Raw genomic sequence first — 16,785 nt, forward strand, 5'->3', positions numbered from 1 at the left:
TAGGAAGTCCTCAAGTTTCATCCTTGTTTCTCTATATTGAAATTTATATAGAGGTTTCCCATATGCCCAGACCCCCACACAAGTATAGCTTCCCACATTCTCAAAATCTCTAGTATAATTCCACATCATGATCAGTGAAAGCCCAGAGTTTACATTAGGTTCACTCTTTTTAAAAATATATTTTTAGTTGTTGATGGACCTTTATTTTATTTATTTATATGCAGTGTTGAGTATCAAAGCCAGTGCCTTATACATGCTAGGCAAGTGCTCTACCACTGAGCTACAACTCCAGTGCCTAGATTCACTCTTGGTGTTACACATTCTGTGGTTTCAACAAATGTAAATTGTCATGCACCCATCATTATAGTATTTCACAGAGTGTTTTCATTATCCTAAAAATCCTCTGTGCACTTCCAATTCATCCCTCCATCCACTGTAGCCCCCAACAGCCACTGATTTTTTTTTTTTTTTTTTTTTTACTATCTGCATAGTTTTGCCTTTTCCGGGATGTCATACAGTTGGAATTACAGTAGGTATCATTTTCAGTTTGACTTCTTTCCCTTAGTAATATGAATTAAGTTTCCTACATGTGTTCTCATGGCTTAATAGCTTACTCCTTTTTAGCACTGGATAACATTCTGCTGATTGGATGTTCCAGTTTATTTATCCACTCACTGACTGAAAGATATCTTGGCTGCTGCCGTATCTCGGCAATTATAAAGAAACATCCATGTGTAGTTTATGAGTGGACATAAATTTTTAACTCCTTTGGATAAATACCAAGGACTATAATTGCTGGATTAGGTGGTAAGAGTATGTTTAGTTTTGGAGAAAATAGCCAAACTGTCATTCAGAGTGCTGTGAGTTTTGCTTTCCTGTTAGCATGACTGAAATTCTCGCTGCCCCACAGCCTTGCCAGCATTTGGTGTTCTCAGTGCTCTGGATTTTGACCATTCTACTAGGTGTGTTATGACATCTCATTGTTGTTTAATTTGTATTTCCTCGATGATATACAATGTGTGTCATCTTTTTGTATGCTTATTTGCCATCTGTATCTTTAGTGAGATATCTATTTTAGCCCATTTTAAATTGGATTGTTTGTTTTCTTATTGTCAAGTTTTAAGAATTCTTTGTATACTTTATATGCAAATCCTTTATCAAATGTCTGTATTACAAATATTTTTCCCAGTTTCTGGTTTGTCTTCTTCTCTTACCACATTTGTTTTTAAAGAAATGGAATACAATAGAAAATATTCATCATGAATCTGAAATTCAAAATTTGCTGGGTTTTCTGGTTTCTGTCTGCTAAATCTGATAACCCTAGCTACCTTGTCCCCTGAGTACCTCTCATAAAATATGCATCAGAAATTCAACATGCCCTGGAGTTGTTCCCAATGATGGGTGAAGATTAGTCTAACTACCTCACATATGTGGAATCATACAGCATTTGTTGTTTTGTGACTGGCATATTTTACTTAATAGAAAGTCCTCAAGTGTCATCCTTGTTTCTCTATATCAAAGAATTCCCTTCCTCTTTAAGAATAATAATATCCCATTGTATGTATATAGCATATTTTGCTCATCTATTCATTCATTAATGGACACTTGGGTTGCTTCCATGTTTTATCTATTATGAATAATGCTGGTAAGAACATGGGTGTACAAATATCCCTTTGAGACTCTGCTTTTAATTTTTTGGGGTATATAACCAAAGCAATAATGCTGGATCATATGGTAATCTTATTTTTAATTTTTTAGACCCACCTTACTGTTTTCACATGGGGATATTTATACACCCACTCCTAATGATCATTGGTTGAGGACTCCCTTGGCATTGCTGGGAGAATATCCCCCGACCAGCCCAACTTGTAACTGTTGAACACAGTTACAAGTGCTTGCCTTATGCTTCTGTCTGTGGGAATGCTGGGTGCTAAGGAAAAGTGGATGGGGCACCCGCAGAGTGGACTGCAATGGTCCTCAAAATATAACAAGGCTGGCATGCCCTGAGACATCCACATCCCCACATTGTCCTTAGTTTCCTTTGGTCTTGACAGTCAACTTCCTTAAAAGCTTATTAGCTTAATGTTGTGCTAAAAGCACAGGAAATGTGATTTCGTGATAATGGATAGAGTTCCTTGTGTGACATATATATTGTCATTTGTTTTCTTGAGGAAGTAGCCCCCATATGGCCCAGAGACTAAGAGGGGACATCTGTCTCTTTCATTCAGTGTCACTCATTGCAATAATCTTGGATTACAATCAGACCATGCAGTGGCCACCTACCTCCTCTTAAATAAAGTGCCTCAATCATACTGATCCCTGGCAAACAAGGTCATAGAGGAGAGGGAATAAAAAAATGACCTTATTTGAACTGCTGCATCATGAATGACTGTAATTGTTCAGTGAAGGTCTCTGGTCACAGACTGGAGGACTTACCTGGAAGCTTCCTGGTCCACTATACTAATAAATTTGCTAAGTCTTCTCACTCTTAGTGGTTGCCCATCAACACAAGAGAGGAGAGAGGAGACTGCAGCAGTGTAACAACAGTCAAACTTGTCTCAGGAAAAGAGATACACTCCTACATGCCAAAGAGAAAGGGTTCTAATACTTAGACTTAGAAGCTTACACAAGATTAGGAGGGTTGGGGGAAGCAATATGGGAACTGCTGCTGCTGCTTTCATAAAGTCAGGAAGAACAGAATTCTAGGAAAACTGCTGACAACAATCCCAGCTGCCTGTAATACCAAAGCTGGTGATTCTCAGGAAGTTGCCCAGAAGCTGGAGCAAATCATATGCATCTCATATGTCCAAGCAGCTGTTCACAACTGCCAAAAGGCGTGCTGACGCTTCTGCCTTCTGAACACCCTATGGATGCCTTTAATTGCCAGACTCCTGCCCAGAGCCACACAGGAAAGTGACACTGGGAAATGAAGTTCCAGACTTGAGAAGAAATGGGCATGGATGACACCACTGTGACAGACATTCTGGTACAAAAGAATGAAACCAAGTACCTGTATCAAGTGTGGAAGACATGCAGGATACCCAAAAAGCCCTGTAACTCCTTCTGTATTAGGGAAGAATCCTATAAGCATTATTAGAATCCTTAGATCAAATTAAATCCAAGCAGATGTCATGGCTCAATAACCCAGTTAGCTTATTTTTTCTTCTCAAATGTCAAACTGCCTAGAAGTCTCAAATATAAATCCGACACACACATAATCCCATGTGACATCAACTATTTTTCCTGTACAGCCCAGTAATGCCCTCAAGCATAAGTACACTCTTCAAAGCTCAGACCCAAGAGAGCAAGGTCCAGAAGCCGGCAGAAGCTTCTTCTTTCTGACGTCTAAGTGCCCCTTGGGGCAGCCCTTTGCAGGACTCGGAGCCTCCCTGATGGCTGACACAAATATCTACTGCCATCTGCTTTTGCTGACACCAGAGAGCTATGGCCTGAACCTAAAGCCCCACAGGACAGCCATGTCATTGTGCAAACAAAATAAAAAATGACACGTAGTTCACCATCCAAGATATAAATACACATTAGCATCAAGAAACTATTTGTTACACTTGCAGATGTCTGACTGGGGAGACTGGGAGATGTTGGTACAAGAAAGACAGGAGGGAAAGGAGACTTAGAGGAGGAAGGTGAATACAATTGGACAAGCTATTTAAGCACTTTTAGATAGCCAGACAGAAGCAGCCACTGGGCCCTGGAGCTAGGATTCTGTTTGTGGGGATGCTGATGCTAAAGGAAAATGCACAGGGCACCAGCAGAATGGACTACGGTGGTCCTCATCAAATTAGAAGGCTGGCATGCACTGGGACACCCACATCCCCACGTTGTCCTTAGTTTCCTTTTGTCTACAATATACAAAAAAGTCAGCATGCTTAGCCCTTTTCAAAGTCACTCTTCCTCTTTTATGAGCTTCATGCCCTGAGAGCAACACCATTACAGTCACCTCCCATGTCCCTGCAAGTCTGTCTCCCTCTCCACTCCACTCTCTCCTTCTCCTCTGCCTTCCATCAACCAAAACTGTTGACAAATGTACTGTGCATGATCTGGTCAGGTATAGAGGCTGGGTCACCACAGAAGAGACACTTGATTAATATTTGTTGAGTTGAACTGAATTAAACTGATTGGAAAGACTGAGAATGTTTAAATTATTACACATTCAGCTACTTCCAGATCAGATCTAAAGAGAAGCCTATCAAAGTCCAGGCTCAGCCACAGCTAGAAGAGAACAGTTATGCCTGAGGTCCTGGCCTGGTACCTTCCAAATTCCCATTTAATTATGTGGTAACATCCTAACCTGCCTACTAACAAATCCTAATTCACCAGCTGCCTTCTGTGATGCAGAGAGAAGAATCTAGGTAACACACAGATGCTGCAGGCAAATGTGAAGGCCTGGAGTTCTGGCTTAGAGGGAAGCAAGTAACTCCATTCCCTTCCCCAGCTTTCCACACTGGCCTGGTTGAGCTTTCCCCAGGTCTGAGATGATATGTGGTTAATTACTGAGGCTTCCAACTTCCCTTTTAATTTTCCTGCCTAATTCGGGTGTCATAGCCCTCCAGCAGTGTGTACTGTGAACGGTGAGTTGCATGTATGAGTACAGGCTCAAAAGAAAATGGCCAGACATTATTACCTTATGAACATCTACGACTGCATGACCAATGTGATTCTACAACATGTACAATCAGAAAAATGAGAAATCATACCCACTTATGTATGATATATCAAAGTGCATAAATGTATTCTACTGTCATGTATAACCAATTAAAACAAATTAAAAAATTTATAAAGTAAAAAAAAAATGGTGCTGAGGAGTGTTCTGATAAGAGAGGTGTAGACCTTGGTACATTGGACATTCAACATTTACCTCCCAAGACAAAAGGTTCTTGCCCTGAGACTAGCTGTAGGATATTTAGCAACTAAGTATCATTATTATCTAATATAAATGCAAATATTTGATGTTAAGAACATAATTCATGCCATCAGCTCCAAGCACCATTGCAGTAAAATACAAATATTCATACCCTTTTGAGCATAAGACTGTAAAAGACTTAGAGAAGCTGCTTTTACTAAAAATCAGTTGTCATGAGAGAGGAGATAACACTGAAAAGGATCTCAGGGAGTTTCCAAAGATGGGAGGAATTTTGCTCAGGACTAGTAGGATCCTCGACTTACAGGATGGAAAAGAGTTTCTGTGATAGTAGGAGCAAATGTGACTCCATTTTGTTTTATGACTTCATCCTGCAAAACAACCATGCCAAGTAGAAGAGTCATGACTGGAGCAAGATGTTCTTTTCCTTTTGCTATAGAAACCTTTAAGAACACGGAACTACCTAATGGGGCATTGTTTCTGTAACTAGGGTAACGGGGCTCTGTTTCTGTAACTGGGGTGACTGGGCTAACTGTAATTGGTTAGGCTTCCCTCCGCTTGACTGCACTGTCCCGCTTCTGTAACCTGGCTTGCTTGCATTGGCTAGACCCCCCGAATATCCCTTTTGCGGTTTTCAGGCTTATAAGGAGTGCCCTTGCAATTGTTCGGGGCTGATCAGGGGAACAGCTTTATGTTCTGGTCAGCCACCACCGGTGTGCTTCAATAAAGGCTTGATTCGATTATACGTGAGTGGTCTGGAAGTCAATTCATGAAACCCTGGGACAAAGCTTTAACTATAACATTTCAACAGTCAGTAAAGAAACAGAATTTCATTTAGAAAGGAAAGGAATACACGTTCAAGGTACAATGTGGGCCATCTTGAGAGGGAGATATGTTTTGGGGGTTCCTGGCTCTTCCTTCAAAGAAAACTTGGTGAGGGGTAGACCAAGGATGGTAGGTAGAGATGACATGAGTCTGGTGATCTCAATATGGTTTGTGGGGTCTGCTCATTCTCAGGATCCTTACACTGATGCAGTCTCCATTTTCTCATCAATAGATAATGCAGGAAAGCCCCCTAAAGTATAGGTTTCTCAAGATATTGCATCTCTATAAGGTAGAAGAAATGAGAAATGGGTAGAAAGGAGACATAGAGGAATAATAAGGAAATATAATTTTAGTTTAAAGTACCACATACATTTCCAGGCCTATCACTCCCTAAGTCAGACTCTTTCCCAGGCATATCACTCACAAATTCCTTGTAAATCTACTTGTGCACTGTCCCAGACAGTGGGGACTTGAAGATCTGATGTCACCCTGCTGTCAGTCAAAAGTCAAGAGGAGGGCCTTGGCAGGACTCTCTGGAAATTTTTCTAGGATCCCCAATAAAATTGGAGTGCAGGAGAGGCATGTTGTCTCTCTCCTCTCTGAGAGGACCCACTTTCTCCCTTGAGAGTGTTCCCTTTCCCCTTCCTACCCTTTCAATAAACTCATTCCCAAAACCACCCTAAGATACCATCTCACTCCAGTAAGATTGGCAGCCATTATGAAGTCAAACAACAACAAGTGCTGGCGAGGATGTGGGGAAAAGGGTACACTTGTACATTGCTGGTGGGACTGCAAATTGGTGCAGCCAATTTGGAAAGCAGTATGGATATTTCTTGGAAAGCTGGGAATGGAGCCACCATTTGACCCAGCTATTCCCCTTCTCGGTCTATTCCCTAAAGACCTAAAAAGAGCATGCTACAGGGACACTGCTACATCGATGTTCATAGCAGCACAATTCACAATAGCAAGACTGTGGAACCAACCTAGATACCCTTCAATAGACGAATGGATAAAAAAAAATGTGGCATTTATACACAATGGAGTATTACTCTGCATTAAAAAATGACAAAATCATAGAATTTGCAGGGAAATGGATGGCATTAGAGCAGATTATGCTAAGTGAAGCTAGCCAATCCCTAAAAAACAAATGCCAAATGTCTTCTTTGATATAAGGAGAGTAACTAAGATCAGAGTAGGGACGAAGAGCAGGAGAAGAAGATTAACATTTAACAGGGATGAGAGGTGGGAGGGAAAGGGAGAGAGAAGGGAAATTGCATGGAAATGGAAGGAGACCCTCAGGGTTATACAGTGGAGGGGGTAGAGAGAGAGGAGGGGAGGGGAGGGGAGAGGTGGGGAGGGGGGAGGGGGGAGGATGGGAAAGGCAGCGGAGCACAACAGACACTAGTATGGCAATATGTAAATCAATGGATGTGTAACTGATGTGATTCTGCAATCTGTGTATGGGGTGAAGGTGGGAGTTCATAACCCACTTGAATCAAAGTGTGGAATATGATATGTCAAGAAATTTGTAATGTTTTGAACAACCAACAATAAAAAATTAAAAAAAAATAAAAAAATAAACTCATTCCTATTATACTAAGCAACATGTCTGAAATCTTTCTGACTTAGTTACAAGAGGGATTTGAAGGTGAGGGGGGTCTTCCTGATGTCTCAGTTTCTCAGAAGGCCCAGCTCTGTAACAAAGTGATAAAAGACTTCTCTAGAGCCACTTTGCACAATCAGAACTGAGAATTACCCACCAGACCACAGTCTGCTTAATTATGCAGATTTATTGCCCCTACCCCAGTTCTTACTCTGTTTGAACCTAAAGCTCCTGTTTGTTACAGGTTCAGTGGGTTCTTGTACACTCCATCAGAAGAATCAGATAAAGTCACCATTGATGGAACAAGTTTCTATTGAGGCTTCTTGCTGGAGCAGAAGGGAAACACAGCACCCACCAAGAGAGAGTGAGGCTGGCTCTCCAGATAAAAGAGAGTTTTATGCACGTGAAAGGGTGGCAGGGGTGGGCTAGAAATGTTAAGTAGTTTTTGATATTTTTCACAGGTATGTTTTTTTTTCCCCCTGGGTGAATGTTTCAACCTTGAGGGAAGGGTGGTCAACAGTTCATCCTAGTGCCTGCCAAATATTACCTCTCTCATATCATTCCTGCATCCTGTATAAACATCTCTGCCCTGTGATGAGGGTGAGAGCTGTTAAGAGAACACATGGGCCAGATGCAGTGGCACATGCCTGTAATACCAGTGGCTCCAGAGGCTGAGGCAGGAGGATTATGAGTTCAAAACCAGCCTTAGTAAAAGTGAGACCTAAGCCTAAGCAACTCAGTGAGACCCTGTCTTTAAATAAAATACAAGACAGGGCTGGGGATGTGGCTCTGTTGTCGAGTGCCCCCTGGGTTCAATCCCCAGTACCCCGCTACCACCAAATAAATAAAAAAAAAAAAGAGAGAGAGAGAACACATGGAAGAGAACAAGAACATATCATGGCAAGTAACCAGTTAAGGGCCTGGTAGTTTGCCATCTTGATGGTTTCTCAACAGATTTTATCTTTATGTTGTTTGTCCTTAAACAGTCACAGTGAGAGACTCCTGGCCCTGGTGATGCTCCTGGTCTCTTAAGCTGATAAAGTTGCTTGAAGGGAATGGGTACAGCACATACTGAGCTTTTAGTAGCTAAGAAGCCTCTAGTTAATTACCAGGAATGCCTTGGCCCCTTGTTCCCAGGTGGTCCCTGACTGTCTTACTGCCAGCTCCCCAAAGACAGGGCTGAGATGCTGGACCTCCTTTCCCTCCCACAATATGGCCCTATTGATTAAATTCTTTTCCCGATTTTCACCATTACTTTTTCTGCTTGGTTTTGGGGGAGAGTGTCCAGGCCTGTTTAATTGGTAGCCCTGGAGTCAGGTCTCTGGCCTAGCAGTCTGGAGAAAAGACAGTGAGAGATGATCTTTCAATCCCTTCTATTTACCACGACGACAGAAGAGCAAGAGACTCTCTTTTATTTTCTTTGAAACTAAATCTCTGTATCTTCCTCTAAGACACTATCCTGGAAAAACTAGTACTTCTTTTCTTCCCAGAATGGTAATGTGTCAGCCAGATGTGTTTTGTAGACCCAAAGTATTGTTTTAAAATATGAATTAACCAGGTATGGTAGCACACACCTGGAGTCCCAGCTCAAGAAGCTGAGGCAAGAGGAGGGCTGGAGCCCAGGAGTTCATGGCTAGTCTGAGCAACACAGTGAGACCCTATCTCTTTAAAAACAATTTTTGTTTTTTAAAGCCAGGCTGGGCAACATCAAGACTCTGTCACAAAATAAGAAATCAAAAGGACTGGGGATGTAGCTCATTGGTGGAGAGTCCTTGGGTTCAATGCCCAGTGTTACCTGGATTGTGGATTCTATCATTCACTACTCAATTAAATTTCAGGAGACAGAGATCAGTGAAGGAAAATAGGTTTATTCAAAGCTGGCCCTGGGGAAGATAGAGAATCTCCATCTTCGGTAGGGGAAGACAATGGGGTGCAAGGGACACAAACAGCTTTTATGAGGGGGAAAAAGAGGGTATAGTGAGACAAAAGGCAGGAAATGCACACACTGTGTGGGAGCCCTCTTCTTCCAGAGCACCTTCATCTCAGAGCCTCTGAATCAGTTCCTTCCTCATCACATCAAAGGGCACCTCAACCTCCTAGGGCCAGCCCCTGCGTTTTCTTTTGAGCTGAGGAGAGGCATTGCGGAGGGCTTTCTTTACAATTTAGACTCCCGTGTAAGGGAAATGAGTTGTTAAAGATTGGGGGAAAATATCAGGGAAAAGTTTTCAAAGGAGAGAAGTAAATAACTAAAAAAATAAAATAAAAACTTACCAAGGGAATTGGAAGAAATAACTTTGTTTAAAATATATATATATGTTTTTGTTCTGTTACATCAACACCAAAGGAAAAAAGAAAAAGAAAGAAACCAAAAAGAAAACCAAATAAAATATGAGTTAGTTGTTGTCTTACTGTATTTTCTATTGCTTTAACATAACATAATGACTGAAACTAGATGATATATAAAGAAATGAGGTTTTACAGTTCTGGAGGTGGGAAAATCAAGATCAGATGTTCCCATCTGACGAGGGTCACATTCTGCTTCACCTCATGGAGAAAGTGAGAACTCACTATGTGAGAAAGGTATTAATCCACTCCTGAGGTCTCTGTCCCCATGAAGCAAATACCTCCCTCTGGGCCCCACCTTCCTACACTGCTACACCAGGAACCAAGCCTCAACCATGAATTTTAGAGGTAATAAACCATATTCAAACCACAATAGTTATCAACATTTTAGAAATCATGTAAATTCATATAAGATCTAAATTGCCTGTTTTATTCACTTAGATTATTATCTGGAGATATAAGACGTGAAGGTTGAAATGTCAGCCCTGGAGTTTCCCCAGGGCCAAGTTGACCTCACCCAGGAGACAAAGACTGCTTTGTTTTTTTCCCCACCTAGCAGCATCAAAGACTGTGCCATGCCATGAAAGTCAAGTGTCCACCATCACTCTTCACTCTACAGACAACTGGCAGATAGGGGCTCCCAGACTATGATCAAAGTTGTGCATTGGTTGGTAGCAAAACCAGGAAAGAGTGGATCTTTAGCATTTTTCCAGTGTCGCCGTCACATTTTGGAGATGAAGAGGATAGGAAGCATTTCTTACTTTGCCTTCATCAATTATATTGATTTGACATCTGCTATCACTTCAAGGATCGCTTTCCTGCTACATTTGGGAATCTATAAGTCTACCTAGAAATACAATCTTTGCTCCTTGTTGATGAAATCTAAGCTTCACCTTTAACAAAACAAAAACAGTTTCTGACATTTGAAATTTTTTTTTCATACTTCTAGCCACTGAATTTAAATATATATAAAGAACCAAGAAAAAGTTTACAGAGTTTCCTGGGAAGTGAAGATTGTATTTTTAATATTTCAAGGTTGACACAATTTGTGGGGAATAATGAAAAACTTTAAAAGAAAAAGAAAGAATGGTTTCTCTGAACTGGAAAGGAAAGGGAGGCTCATGTGAGGAAAAGCAGACCACCCAAGTATAAAAGCTTACCATTTTACCTTACTTGTTACTTATTATTTCAAAACTATAACCCTAGCAAAAGGTGACTTAGCCCAAAGGTGATATCTAATTAGTGGCAGGGACAAGTGAATGAATCAGACCTCTTGATTCACCTTTCTTTCTCCCCAGAGGCTTTCTGCAGAGGCCAAGTGGACAAAAGAGTAACAGACTTCCTCAACAGCAATTTCAATGCTTCCCTAAAAACCCAGTGAAATCTGTTCCACCTTACAACTGTGGAGCTGGTGGAGACACTCTAGAGAATGGGAACGAACAAGGGGAGGGTAGATGGAGCTGGCATTTCAATACCCGGCACTTCTACAGGATGACTGCCAACAAAGTTTTCGCCCATCAATCTCATAATGGGAAACATTTCTATTTAACTTCTGGTAAATGTTTGGTCACAGGACCAGATAATGAAACTTTACAAAATGCTTTTTAAAAATAAATGAGATGCTCCTCAAGGAGCATCAGCAGTACAACCCTTGACAGGAAGTTACTGTGATCATGGGTACCACAGCAGGTGATTGCCATTGCTGGAGATCCACAGATGACAATGACCTGGGGCTCAGTTATGATTTAGGTATGAGATTTCCCCTAAGACTTCATGTGTGAGACAGACAAGAATTTTGAGAGGTGAAATGATTAGATTACAAGAGATGAAACCTAATCAGTGGATTAATCCACTGATAAAGATTAACTGGGCAGTAACTGTAGGCAGGTAGGATGTGGCTAGAGAAAGTAGATCACTAGAAGTGTGCCTTTGGGGTTTATATTTTGTCCCTGGTGAGCTAAGCCCTCTCTTTACCTGCACCCCCACCCACCCCTCCCACCTGGTTGCCATGTTCTGAGTGTTTGTCTTCACCATGCCCTTCCACCATGGTGTTCTGCCTTACACCAGGCCCAGAGTGAAGGAGTTGGCCAACGATGGACTGAAACTCTGATATTGCAAGCCAAAATAAACTTTCCCGCTAAGTTGTTTGGTTGGGTCTTTTGGTTACTGTGATGCAAAGCTGACTGAAACAGGCTATTTGCTTCATCCCTTGACTTACCCCAGTACTGCTACTCTTCTGACTCTCCATATGTGGAGAAAGGGCTTAGATGCTCTGCACTATGGAGAGAATCTAAATGGCAGGGAGTGGGGGACAGGAAAACAGAAGGGAATGGCTGATCCCAAGACTGAATTATTCACTACCACAGATTCAGATTCACCATCACCTGGTGTCTAGCCCAGGATGGGGCCTATGTAGTAAGCCGCAGCTGAAGGCAGCAGAAAGTTGACCATGTTGTGGCCATGCTGCAGGAAACGGCACTGGGCATCTTGTCAGATGCTGTGTACCACATGGGGAAGGTTGAGGACCAGGAGGGGGTGGTAGCCATGGGTGGGAGGGGAGATTGAAGGCGGAACAAAGGTTATTTTAAACCCACAACCTGATAGAGTGCACCAGCACATGACTGAGAGACTGAGATAAACCATGCATTCCATACTGATCACTCCAGAGGCCATAATTCACCTGAACAAAGTCACCAACCTAGGCAGAGAAATGTTTGACTTTGATCCAAAAGATGGTTCTGCATCTTCACTTGTCTTTCTCCTCCTCTCCTCTGAATTTGACCCGGTGTGACCCCAAGGACACCAAACTGAAATCGCTTCCCACTTCACCCTGACCCTGGCCCTCAATGTCCCTGAAACACTGTGGGGGATGGATTTCTGGTCTCTTCGGGGTACTTCTGTCTTTAATAGAGGGTTTCTCTGACCTCACCCAAGACATTTTGGGTATTTCAGCTTTCATGGATGTTTTATATCATCAGTCATGGGGTAGTCTCCATTAGTGCACAATAAAAGTTACTTTCATCATATCTTAAATCATATATCTGGGGCTGGGCACATAGCTCAGTTGGTAGAGTGCTTGCCTAGGATTCACAAGGCCCTGGGTTCAATCCCAGCATGAGCAAAAAAAAAAAAAAAAAAAACCTTCTATATCTTATCACAGTATCCAGGAATGTTCTGGTATAAAATACCAGTGGTCACCTTTGGATGGTACTCACAGGCTCTCACAATAACATCCAGTTTATATAAATGAATGCTATACTTCCAAAATCATGCATGAGTGTGAATTATAATGGACAGATAGTTTCAGGAGAGACATTACTTTTTTTTAATTCTAACATAACCTGATTTAATTCAGGGCCTCCATTGAAATATGATGTTCTTTTGGGTAGTTTAATGTATGACACACTCAGTATTCCCAGATGTGAGATATGCATCTTCCAAAACCCAAATAGAACGACAAAATATTGGGCTTTTTTGTTTAGTTTAAGGGATGGGTTATGAGATCAGTTTATATTTAATCACCTCTGGGATGTCATGAATGGCACCTGCCCTAATTATTCCTAGGACTTTTACCATTTGGACCAGCTCTTGGACATTTTCTGGACATTTATCAACCAGTTTCTGTTGGTCATTTGTGTCACCTCTGCATTTAGGTCAGTTATCACATGGCCTTTGTTGTCAGATATTATCATATCATCAGCATAGTTTGCCTTACACTAAGAACTCGAATCAGTCCAACTTTCTTCTACCCAATTATGACAGTAGCTGATGAATTCAAATGATCATACAGCAATTCAGTAAATGTAAATTGGATTCCTTCCCAGATGAAGGCAAACTGCAATTGACTATTTTCCAAGATCAAAACAGAAAAAGAATAAAGCATTGGCAACATCAATCACTGAGTACAGCTCTCATTTAGCCTGCTATACTTCATGTACTGTTGAACTGTATCAGGGACTGCTGATGCCACGGGTGTTCCTTTATTCAAGCCTCAATTCTCCACTGCTCCTCTATGTGAGCTCTCTCCATTTCTTGCAGGTCATACAGGAGTACTGTACAAAGAATTCATTACCATCCCTTCAGCTTCTAATATGCCATCAGTTTCTTCTTGTGCACCAGATATCCTGTACTGTTTCAGATTAACAATTGTGTGGGCTTGAGCAGCTAGCTCTAAGTAGTTCTGTTTAGTGTATCCAATCAAAACCGGCCTGAGGGCAGACTTAGATGCTTTCTGGTTTACAATACAAGGAGGGCAAGTGTTCCCCAGTTAGACTAGTACCCACCCTAATAATCCATTCAGGCGGAGGAGACAAATAAAGTCCCTTCAGACATTCCAATTATTCTTGTCCCACTTCCAGCTTAATCCCATGAGCCACTGTAAGCCCTTACCCTCCCCATCTCACTGTGGCCCATTAGGACTTCACCAACAGATCACAGTGCATCGGATCCTTTGTCAAGGGCCTCCAGAAAACTCTCTACATTCCTCGCCATTTCACCCACACATTTGCATAATGCCTTGAGTCTTTGTCTGGGACATACACAAGAAGACCCAGGTCTTTACTCAGTCAACATCATGATTAATCTGGCAGAACATTGCCACAGGTGATTTGAGTTCAGGTTTGTCATCTTCTTTGTCATCCAGGTTTCTAAGTCCTTCCAAACATGGGTAAATAAAGCAGGGTTGTATTAGACCCTTTAATAATGAGGGTTGGCAGCGTTTTCCATGGGTTCACCCATCTCCCAATATTGTTTCATTAAGATTTTTATTTCAACCCTTGAAGGTCTCCTTTATTAATCAACTCCAGCGACTTTATTCATCATATGGCTATTCCAGCATGGCCGTCATAGAATACACACAAGCAGCTTTATCTGGGGAGTTAGTTCTGTTTGGCATTTGTCTGGTTCATTCGGTTTTGCTATAGCATACCTGAAGCTGGGTACTGAGGGAAAAAAAGAGAAAGAGAGAGAGAGAAGTTTATTCAGTTTATAATCTGGTGACTAGAAAGCATGGCACCTGGTGAGGACCTCCTTGGCTGCAACAAAACATGGAGAAGTAGAAAAGGAAACAGCCACATGCAGAGGGAGCATGTTTGAGAGGAATCCAGAGAGAGTGAGTGCAGAAAGGCAAATTTGTTTTATAACAACCTATTCTGGAGAAAACTAATCCAGTCCCAGGAGACCTGACAAACTCCCAAGAGGCAGCATTAATACTTTCATAAAGGAAGAGCCTTCATAACCTAATTTCCTTCTACTGAGCCCCGCACCTTAAAGCTTCCACCACATCAGCAATGTCTTAGCACATGAAATTTGGGGGACAAACCATACACAAACCAGAGCAGCATTTATGGAGGATACCAAGAGGTTTGAGAATCACAAACCCCCTTCTGGACGTAAACAGACTTCACAGCACTTTTTTCCATGTTCTAAGCTAGCAGTCCCTGGGGAGCAAAGGCTGTGTGCCTGGACCCTCTGCAATTGTTCAGTTATGAGCTGTGAATGCTACAGTACCCAAAAGTGTGCATTGATTCTGCAGTTTCAAGACCAAAGATGCTGCTCCATAGTTTCTCAGGCACAATCATTTCATAAAGGTTTTCCAGGAAGCTGATGATCATGATCCACAAAACAAGACAGCTCTCACACTATACCCTTGGTTTCAGTTCTTTCTTGGGTTCATCTTCCCCCAGCATAGACAAACTTCCTGGTGACCACAGGAGTTTGCAGACAGGCTGTTTCTTGTCCCACCATAATTATTCTGCTTATGAGTGGCCCTGATGCTGGCAGCCACAGTCCAGACTGGCTGAAATCAGAGTTGGGCCTGGCATCAGGATCCACCTCAACCCTCTCTTTCCCTTCACTTTAGCTATATCACAGATAACAAAAACCAAGGGATCATATATTTGACTTATTATTTTGCTTTTCCTGTACATTCAGTCAGCCAGCTCTGCAGAAGTTGAGTCCCACACTTCTAAATTCCATAGTAAATTTTACCTTTAGTGACCAATCTTCTAAGGAAGCCCATAGGAATTAAAGACCCCAAGTTGTGTGTGTGTGTGTGTGTGTGTGTTTCCTTTCATGTCCTGGTAACCTGTATCTCCCCATCTTAGCTTCCTCAAACTAATAGTGGAAGCTGAGAAGCTGCCCCCGGTCCAGGTGAGTGCCAATGAAAGTAGAATTATAATATATCTCTGGCTAGCACAGTCTGGCTAAATCCACATACGTATACATTCTGGGCTTTGTTCCTATAAATTGTAACATTCCTGTAGAATAGGTGGAGATAGATTATCTATCTACCTTTCCTGTTTCAGTCAAACTACAGTCAAATTCATTTTTCCTTTTTATTAAATATTTATTTTTTTAGTTGTAGTTGGACTCGGTACCCTTATTTCATTTATTTATTTTTATGTGGTGCTGAGGATCGAACCCAGGGTCTCGCACATGCAAGGCGAGCGCTCTACCACTGAGCCACAACCCCAGCCCCATTTTTCCTTTTTATATCATTTTTTTTCTTATATCTGATGGGAGTGGGCAACCAAATCCAGTCTACTGAAATCCCCACAGGGCCTCTGGCCTGAGGTGCCAATGACAATCACAGTGCAAATACTGTCTCATTGTGTAAGTGGCCAGGCAGCCATCCAGGAGTTGAAGGTTCACCGATCCCTGCCCTCTCCTCCTTTCTCTTCCCAAACCACATGCTTCTGTGGGTTAGGGTTGATCAGGTGAATCCCACTCACAATGCCAACTGTATAAGTTATCTAATTGTGAAGTTGGGGGAGCAGTTCATAAGACCACCGTCATCTCTGACACCAACTGCAAGTTCAGAGATCCCCAAATCACCCTCACTTGCCATCATTCACTAGGAGGACTCCCAGGACTCAGTGAAAGCTATTATCCTCATAGCTATTGTTTTTTACAGACACAGATTGAGATCAGTCATGGGAAGAGGAAACTCAGTGCAGAGCCCAGGAAAAGAACTAAACACAGAGCTTCCCCTTGTCCTCACCCCATGAAGTCAGGACAGCATTATTTTCCTGAAATGGATTCATGACAATAACAGAGTATTTCCACCCAGGAAAGCTCACCCAGTCTTTGGTGTCTAGAGTCTATACTGGGACCCCATCACGGGGCATGGTTAAGA

The sequence above is a fragment of the Marmota monax genome, unplaced genomic scaffold, assembly GCF_021218885.2.
Source record: "Marmota monax isolate L192 unplaced genomic scaffold, Marmota_monax_Labrador192_F-V1.1 WCK01_AAM20220418_F8-fsc00079, whole genome shotgun sequence".
Lineage (NCBI taxonomy): Eukaryota > Metazoa > Chordata > Mammalia > Rodentia > Sciuridae > Marmota > Marmota monax.